Source organism: Lagenorhynchus albirostris, chromosome 3 (assembly GCF_949774975.1).
Source record: "Lagenorhynchus albirostris chromosome 3, mLagAlb1.1, whole genome shotgun sequence".
Taxonomy (NCBI): Eukaryota; Metazoa; Chordata; class Mammalia; order Artiodactyla; family Delphinidae; genus Lagenorhynchus; species Lagenorhynchus albirostris.
Window position 1 is genome coordinate 154,656,131 of NC_083097.1, and position 9,594 is coordinate 154,665,724.

Here is a 9,594-nt window from a genome sequence, read left to right on the forward strand (position 1 = left end):
GCCACTCCAAGATGGAGGGCTCTTGCAGGGAAGGAGGGAGGCAGAGGGAGGGAAAGGGGGAGAAGGCAGAGGCCCCCAGGCCATGTAATCAGCAGCAAGGTGATTGTGTGATGTGTCTTTTCACATTTGAGTTAGATATGCCCCACCAGTTTTGATGGGAATCAATTTAAATATACTTTCTTGATCCCAGAAGTTCAACTATTTGGACAGTGGTTACACTTGACAGGTTGGTTTGTTATAGCACAACATATATTTTAAATGGGCAAAAATTTAGTACCATTTACAGTATCTTAAGATAAACTGCCTTTGAATGGGAGCTTCCTTTCCAGTACTTTGAGGTCTATAAGATGTATCTAGAAAATTTACTACTGTGGAGAATGAAGACTGCTTAAATCAAATGGGTGGGGGTACGGGAGGGCCTGTGGCTTCCTTTTTTTTGATTAATTGCTGTAACACTGTCCTTCAGGCAGCTGAGGGAGTTTCATATTTTATTTAGACATCATTAAGCACTGAAGCTGTTGCAGGAAAACTTTGATGTTCTATGAGTTCTGTCATTTTGTTAGCACTGATATGGCTCTTGGGTTCACCACTCCATTAGAATTATTAACTCCATTCATATTAGTTTTTGTTACAAATCTTACAAAGGTGGGTGCTTCTGGATATTTAGGTCCACATTCTATTTTAAGGCTGTATATTCGGTTTTCATAAATTGTTCTTGGAGTCCCAATTATCATCCCTGTCCATCTTGTAAGTGTCATGTCTTCATCATCTTCTAGACCCCAGCTAACTGTGCCATCTCCTACTCCTTTCTGACCTTCTTTGAGCTCTTCCAACAGTCGGAAATTGTGAGGGACTTTTACTCCTGAGCCTGTGATGGCTGCCATCTTGCTTTGCTGTTGCTCCCTATTGCCATTTTCTTAATTGTTTTGGGTTTGTTTTTGTAGGTCTTTTTTCTTACCTTCCTCCCTTGCTCTCTTCTCTTGTGGTTTGATGACAATCTTTAGTGTGGTGTTTGGGTTGCTTTTTCTTTTTTGTGTGTATATGTGTTGTAGTCTTTACGTTTGCTGTTCCTATGAGGTTTTGATATAGCAGTCTAGTCTATATATGTACAAGATTGTTTCACGTTTCTGGTCTCTTTTCCACCTAGAGAAGTCTTTAGCATTTACTGCAGAGCTGGTCTGGTGATGCTGAATTCTCTTAGCTTTTGCTTGTCTGTGAAGCTTTTGATTTCTCCATCAAATCTGAATGAGAGCCTTGCTGGGTAGAGTATTCTTGGTTGTAGCTTCTTCCCTTTTATCACTTAAATATATCATGATGCTCCCTTCTGGCCTGCAGAATTTCTGCTGAAAAATCAGCTGATAACCTTATGGGAGTTCCCTTGTATGTTATATGTCATTTTTCCCTTGTTGCTTTTAATATTTTTTGTTTGTCTTTAATTTTTGTCAGTTTGATTATTATGTGTCTCAGTGTGTTCCTCCTTGGGTTTATCCTGCCTGGGACTCTCTGTGCTCCCTGGACTTGTGTGACTGTTTCCTTTCCCATGTTAGGGAAGTTTTCAGCTATTACCTCTTCAAATATTTTCTCAGGTACTTTCTTTCTCTCTTCTCCTTCTGGGACCCCTAAAATATGAATTTTGGTGCAGTTAATGTTGTCCCAGAGGTCCCTTAAACTGTCCTCATTTCTTTTTTTCTTTTTTCTTTTTTCTTTATTCTGTTCTGTGGCAGTGATTTCCACCAATCTGTCTTCCAGGTCACTTATCCGTTCTTCTGCCTCATTTATTCTGCTATTGATTCCTTCTAGTGTATTCTTCATTTCAGCTATTGTATTGTTGAACTCTGTTTGTTTGTTCTTTAGATCTTCTACCTCTTTGTTGAACATTTCTTGTATCTTCTCTATCCTTGCCTCCATTCTTTTTCTGAGATCTTGGATCTTCTTTACTATCATTACTCTGAATTCTTTTTCAGGTATATTGCCTATCTCCACTTCACTTAGTTGTTCTGCTGGGGTTTTATCTTGTTCCTTCATCTGGGGCATATTCCTCTGCCATCTCATTTGTCTAACTTTCTGTGTTTGCAGTCTCTGTTCCGCAGGATGCAGGACTGTAGTTCCTCTTGCTTCTGATGTCTGCCCCTGGTGGGTGAGGCTGACCTAAGAGGCTTCTGCAGGATTCCTGGTGAGATGGACTGGTGGCTGCCCACTGGTGGGTGGAGATGGGTCTTGTCCCTCTGATGGGTAGGGCCGTGTCAAGGGGTTCATTTAGATGCAGCTGTGGCCTCAGGAAGACTTTAGGCAGTCTGTCTTCTGATGGGTGGGTCTGTGGTCCTTCCCTGTTGGTTGCTTGGCCTGAGGCACTCCAGCACTGAAGCTTTCAGGCTGTTTTGTAGGGCTAGGTCTTGGTGTCATAATGGCGGCCCCCTGGAGAACTCATGCTGATGAGTATTCCCCAGTATCTTCTCCACCTGTGTCCTTGTCCCCACAAAGAGCCACAGCCACCCTCAGCCTCCCCAGGAGACCCTGCAAGACCATCAGGTAGGTCAGGCTCAGGATCCTATGAAGTCACTGCTTTCCCCCTGCTTCCTGGTGTGCACAAGACCTTGTGTGCACCCTCCAAGAGTAGCATTCCTGTTTCTCCCAGTCCTGTGGAGTTCCTGTGATCAAACTCCACTGGCCTTCAAAGCCAAATGCTCTGGGGGCTCCTCCTCTTGATGCCAGACCCCCAGACTGGGAGCCTGATGTGGGGATCAAAACTCTCACTCCTTTGGGAGAACCTCTGCAATATATTTATTTTCCAGTTTGTGGGCCGCCCTCCCAGCTGGAATGGGATTTGATTGTATAATGAATGTGCCCCTCCTACCATGCCATTGTGGCTTCTTCTTTGTTTGTGATGTAGAATATCCTTTTTTGGTAGGTTCCAGTATTTTTTTTCCAATGACTGCTCAGCAGTTAGTTGTGATTTTGGTGTTTTCGTGAGAGGAGGTGAGCTCAAGCCCTTCTACTCTGCCATCTTGTCTCCAACCTCTGCATCTACTGCTCATCACACTAGTTTCCAGAGAGGATGCTGGGCCCTGACAAGGACCTTTATTTGGATCAAATAAGGAGTTGGAATGATGGTAATTGGTGTCATTGTTTTCTTCTTCTTCTTTTTTTTTCTAGCACCTGCATCCAATAAAGAGCCTTAAAAATGTGTCTGTTCCTAAGAACATATAATGCAATTATCCCACTGGGTGGGGTCAGAAGGGTTGGGGAATGGTCGTCCTCATGCCATGGATTCTCTAGCTTGGTTTGCAAACTGGTAGCACATAAGTGTCATGCAGTTAACAAGAATGCTGCATTTGCCATATATGGTGTTTTTATATACATGTAAAAAACCCAGAAATAGAAAAATTAGAATCACTGGATCAGTAAAATCATATTTAGTAAGAGTTTATTGTGCATGTAAGAACAGCTTGTGAACTGGGAGCTCTCAAACCAGCAGTGGAATAAGGCACAGAGGTATGTTATAGGTCAATTTATATAGTGAAAATGCAGAGGCTGCTTATGCTTTACAATGATTGGTTATATAGTATTAGAGTTTTCTTAGTGATAAAAGATTGGTTAAAAGAAGATACCTCATGCCAATTTTGGGCAACAGTTTATGTTTCATTTATGATTTTCGCAGGCCAGAAGTGGCCCAGTGTTTTGTTTTGTTTTGTTTTGTTTTGTTTTTTTGTGGTATGCGTACCTCTCACTGCTGTGGCCTCTCCCGTTGCGGAGCACAGGCTCTGGACGCCCAGGCTCAGCAGCCATGGCTCACGGGCCCAGCTGCTCCACGGCACGTGGGATCCTCCTGGACCGGGGCATGAACCCGTGTCCCTTGCATCGGCAGGCAGACTCTCAACCACTGCGCCACCAGGGAAGCCCTGGCCCAGTGTTTTTGCTTACTTCTTTAGTATAAGCTAAATTGTTTCACTTATGTGGCTTAGTGTTTTTTCTGCTCAGGAAATTTTCAAGTTTGCTTTCCATTTTGTATTTTACTTTGTATCTATCTGCAATTATTGTTTATTTATTTGTTTATACACCCATGTAACTGCCATCTCAAGATAGAGGACATTTCCATTATCCCAAACAGTTCCAAGGTGCCACTTCCCAGTTAAGCCCAGTTAAACCCCCTTTCTCCAAGGCAAGAACTGTTCTGACATCTACACCACAGCTTAGTTTTGCTGTCCTAGAGCTTCATGTAAATGAATTGTAGATACTCTTTTGTGCCTGACTTCTTTCAGTCAGCATAATGTTTATCATCCATGTTGGTGCATGTATCAGTACTTTGATTCACTTTATTGCTGAGTACTATTCCATTGTATGAATATACCACAATTTATTTGTTTACTTGATGATAAACATTTGGATTGTTTCCAGTTTGGGGCTATTATCAATCAAGTTGTTATACAACTTTCTATGCAATTCTTTTTTTTTTTTAATTGAAGTACAGTTGATTTACAATATTGTGTTAGTTTCAGGTGTACAGTAAAGTGATTTGGATATATATGTCCAATTCTTTTCCATTATAGGTTATTACAAGATATTGAATATAGTTCCCTGTGCTATACAGTGAATCCTTGTTTTTTATTTTATATATAATAGTATGTATTTGTTAATTCCATACTCCTAATTTATCCCTCTCTCCCTTTCCTCTTTGGTAACCATAAGTTTGTTTTCTATGTCTGTGAGTCTGTTTCTGTTTTATAAATAAGTTCAGTTGTACTATTTTTTAGATTCTACATATAATTGATATCATATAATACTTGTCTTTCTCTGTCTGATTTACTTCACTTAGTAGTATAGTCTTTAGGTTCATCCATGCTGCTGCAAATGGTATTATTTAATTCTTTTTTTATGGCTGAGTAGTATTCCATTGTGTGTGTGTGTGTATATATATATATATATATATATATATATATACACATCACATCTTTTGTTTTTAACATCTTTATTGGAGTATAATTGCTTTACAATGGTGTGTTAGTTTCTGCTTTATAACAAGGTGAATCAGTTATACATATATATATGTTCCCATATCTCTTCCCTCTTGCATCTCCCTCCCTCCCACTCTCCCTATCCCACCCCTCTAGGTGGTCACAAAGCACCGAGCTGATCTCCCTGTGCTATGCGGCTGCTTCCCACTAGCTATCTATTTTATGTTTGGTAGTGTATACATGTCCATGCCACTCTCTCACTTTGTCACAGCTTACCCTTCCCCCTCCCCATATCCTCAAGTCCATTCTCTAGTAGGTCTGTGTCTTTATTCCCATCTTACCCCTAGGTTCTTCATGACCTTTCTTTTTTTTTTCTTAGATTCCATATATATGTGTTAGCATACGGTATTTGTCTTTCTCTTTCTGACTTACTTCACTCTGTATGACAGACTCTAGGTCCACCCACCTCACTACAAATAACTCAATTTCGTTTCTTTTTATGGCTGAGTAATATTCCATTGTATATATGTGCCATATCTTCTTCATCCATTCATCCGATGATGGACACTTAGGTTGCTTCCATCTCCGGGCTATTGTAAATAGAGCTGCAATGAACATTTTGGTACATGACTCTTTTTGAATTATGGTTTTCTCAGGGTATATGCCCGGTAGTGGGATTGCTGGGTCATATGGTAGTTCTATTTGTAGTTTTTTTTTTTTTTTGTGGTACGCGGGCCTCTCACTGTTGTGGCCTCTCCCGTTGCGGAGCACAGGCTCTGGACGCGCAGGCTCAGCGGCCATGGCTCATGGGTCCAGCCGCTCCGCAGCATGTGGGATCTTCCCAGACCGGGGCACGAACCCGTGTCCCCTGCATCGGCAGGCGGACTCTCAACCACTGCACCACCAGGGAAGCCCTATTTGTAGTTTTTTAAGGAAGCTCCATACAGTTCTCCATAGTGGCTGTATCAATTGATGGTTTTCCTTTGTATTATTCTTGAGTCCTTTCTGTTTGGTTTTTGTGAATCTAATGTATGTTTTGATTTGTGGTTACCCTGGCTTTCAACTATGTTAACATAACTATACTTTCTTTAGACTGGTAGTCATATAAGCTCAAACACATTCTAAAAGATCTATATTTTCTTACTCCCCTCCCCCACATTTTGTGATTTTGATGTTCTATTTTAAATCTTCATGTTTATCCTTTTGCTGGTCATTGTAGTTATAATTATTTTCACAGAATTTTTTTTAATATATGTATTAGCTTATTTAAATGATCTTAAATCCTTTTATATATTTGCCTTTCCCACTGTAGTTTACCCTTTCACATAGATTCTTGGTTCTTTTCTATTCAGAGAAAACCTTTCAGTATGTCTTTTAGGATATGTTTATTCTATATTCTTTTAGCTTTTGCTTATCTGAGAAATTCTTTCTTGCTCTTTTTATTCTAAATGGTGATCTTGCTGGGTAGAGTACCCCAGGTTTCAGGTTTTTTCCTTTCAGGATTTTGAATATATCTTGCCACTCCCTCTGGCCTGCAAAGTTTCTGTAGACAAATCAGCTGATAGCTTTCTGGGGGTTCCCTTGAAACTGACTCTTTGTTTTTCTCTTGCTGCCTTTGGAATCCTCTCTTTAACAACTTTTGCTATTTTAATTATGATATGCCTTGGTGTGTGTCTGCTTGGGTTCATCTTGTTTGGGATCCTCTGTGCTTCCTTTACCTGGATATCTTTTTCCTTCTTTGGGTTTGGGAATTTTTCAGGCAAAATTTCTTCAAATACAATTTTTTTTTTTTGCGGTACGCAGGCCTCTCACCGCTGTGGCCTCTCCCGCTGTGGAGCACAGGCTCCGGACGCGCAGGCCCAGTGGCCATGGCCCACGGGCCCAGCCGCCCCGCGGCACGCAGGAGGCCCCCGGACTGGGGCATGAACCTGCGTTGCCCCACATCGACAGGCGGACTCTCAACCACTGTGCCACCATGGAAGCCCTCTTCAAATACATTTTTAATCCCCTTTTCTCTTTCTTCTCCTTCTGAGATTACTATTATGTGTAGATTGTCATGCTTCATATTATCCCATAAATCTTGTATGTTGATTTCATTTTTTAAAAATTTGTCTTTCTGGGCAATTCCCTGGCAGTCCAGTGGTTAGGACTCCATGTTTCCACTGCCAGGGGCCTGGGTTTGATCCCTCATTGGGTAACTAAGATCCTGCAAGCCACTCAGGGCTGCTAAATGTCTTTCTGTCTGTTCTTTTTTAAAAAAATATTTATTTATTTATTTAGTTGCACTAGATCTTAGTTGTGTCAGGCAGGCTCTTTAGTTGTGGCTTGTAGGCTCCTTAGTTGAGGCACATGGGCTCCTTAGTTGCGGCACATGAACTCTTAGTTGTGGCATGCATGTGGGATCTAGTTCCCTGACCAGGGATTGAAGCCAGGCCCCCTACATTGGAAGCGTGGTGTCTTATCCACTGCACCACCAGGGAAGTCCCCTGTCTCCTGTTCTGATTGGGTGATTTCCATTATTCTGTCTTTTAGATCACTTATTTGTTCTTCTGCATTATTTAGTTTGCTATTTATTGCCTTTAGCTCAGTTTTCATCTTGGTAATTGAGTGGTCTAATTTTGAGTGGTCTTTATAGTTTCTAGTTCCTTGTTACAGTGGTCTGCATTTCTAACAATAGTCTTTCTTAATTCCTTCAGCATTTTTATCTCCCTTTTGAACTTGGGGTCTGGTAGACTGGAGAAGTCTGTTTCTTTGTTTGTTCTTTCAGCAGATTTCTCTTGTTCTTTTAATTGGGAATAGTTCCTCTGCATTTTCATTTTACTTATATTTCTCTGACTCTGTGAATTTAGGAGAAACAGTTATCTACTGTGGTCTTAAAGGGCTGTTTTCATGTGGGAGCAACCTTGTGTAGACTGTGTGCACCCAATATTTTTGGTGTGAGGGTTGTTTTTGGTGTGGATGCTTGCTATGTCTTTCCTCAGGGTGTGCTGTCCTTGTCCCCTTGATAAGGGGTGTGTTGGCATTGTGGTGACCAGAGCCTGCACTGGATGTTGGGCAGGGCCTCCTCTTTGCTCTGTGGTTGTCACATCCCCATTGGGGGCAGGATCTGCTCCCCAGCTGTTGGAGTAGAAGCCCCCAGATCTGATTCTAAGCTGTAGTGTAAAGTAGGTGGTACTGGACTGCTCCCTCTGGGAAAGGAGCCACTGTGTATTCTTCCCCAGGAGGTGTCTAGTGGGATGTGCAACTCTGTGATGCCACCTGCCACCCGGTGTGCACACCCACAAAGATCACTGTTGCTGGCGTTGCCCTCGGGGGCCACCTCCACCATGGTAGTGCCAGAAATTGGCTCAGATAACCCTCAGGCATATGTGTGCACTCAAAAAGCTGAGGAGGAAACCCACCAAAGCCATGCCCCTGCATCCACATAGGGATTGCCGGTAATCAGCTCAGATTTCAGCCCCTCCTCCAAGTGCGTATGCCCACAAAGTTCGCAAAATCCATGGTGGCCAGAGCCATGCCCACTCTGAGCATGCTGATAATGAGGCTGCTAAGGTGGACCTGCCCCCTCCCTTTCCTTGTTGACAATGGGGCTCCTACGGCAGACCTGTGCTTGTCCTGTGTGCACACCCAGTTGTCACCCTGGCCACACTTCACGCCCTTTGGACTGTCGCTGTGCAGCCAAATCAAATCCTCTCCCTGGGTCTGTTCCCTGAAGCCCCAGTCACTGTGCACACCAACAGGCACATGTCTTGCACTGGGAAGGGTGGTGATGTGACCAGGACCATCTGTGCTGGCCTCTCTTTACCCTGTGGAGCACAGGCCATCTCCCACACTCTCCTCTCAAGCCTCTGAAGCTCTCTATCTGTCTGGGTGGACCTCTCAGCTGGTGAAAGAGATTCCTAGGGTTAGGGAACATTTCCTCTTTCACAGCTCCCTCCCAGGGGCACAGTTCCTGTCCTGATTCCTTTTCTTCTCCCTTTCCCCTTCATCCTACCTGGTTATGTGGGGATCGTTCTTGCAGTTTTGGTTGTACGAGATCTTCTGCAGGTTTTCAGTAGGTATTCCATGAGAATTGTTCCACATGTAGATGTATTTTTGATGCATTTGTTGGAGGAGGCCAGCTCCACATCCCTCTACTCCTCCATCTTGATCTACACCTATGCAAGTCTTTTTATGGACATATGCTTTATTTTTTTTTTGGTTGAATACCTATGGCTAGAATGTTGGGTTATAGGGGAGGTATATGTTCAATTTCCTAAGAAACTGTCAAACTGTTTCTCAAAGTGGTTTTATAATTTTATATTCTCACCAGAAATGTATGACAGTCCCAATTGCTTTATATCCCCTCCAGTATTTGGGATTTTCCGTCTTTTTAGTATTAGCCATTCTAGTGGGTGTGTGGTAATATTTCATTGTTGTTTTAATTTGCATTTCATTTATGAGAATGTTGAACATTTTCATGAGCTTATTGGATATTCATGTATCTTCTTTTATGTAATGTCTATTCCAATCTTTTGCCCACTTAAAAATTGGTAACCATTGTAATGGGTCATTTGTCTCCTTATATACTTGTAAGAGTTCTGTATATATTCTGGATATAAGACCTTTGTCAGGTGAATAAATTACAAATATTTTCTCCTCA

General features: G+C 42.2%; 1 pseudogene; it reads right to left on the bottom strand.

The window, feature by feature from the left end:
- Positions 1 to 440: 440 nt before the first annotated feature.
- LOC132518618 (ubiquitin-conjugating enzyme E2 variant 1-like) lies at positions 441 to 884 on the bottom strand (annotated as a pseudogene).
- Between the last annotated feature and the right edge of the window lie 8,710 nt (positions 885 to 9,594).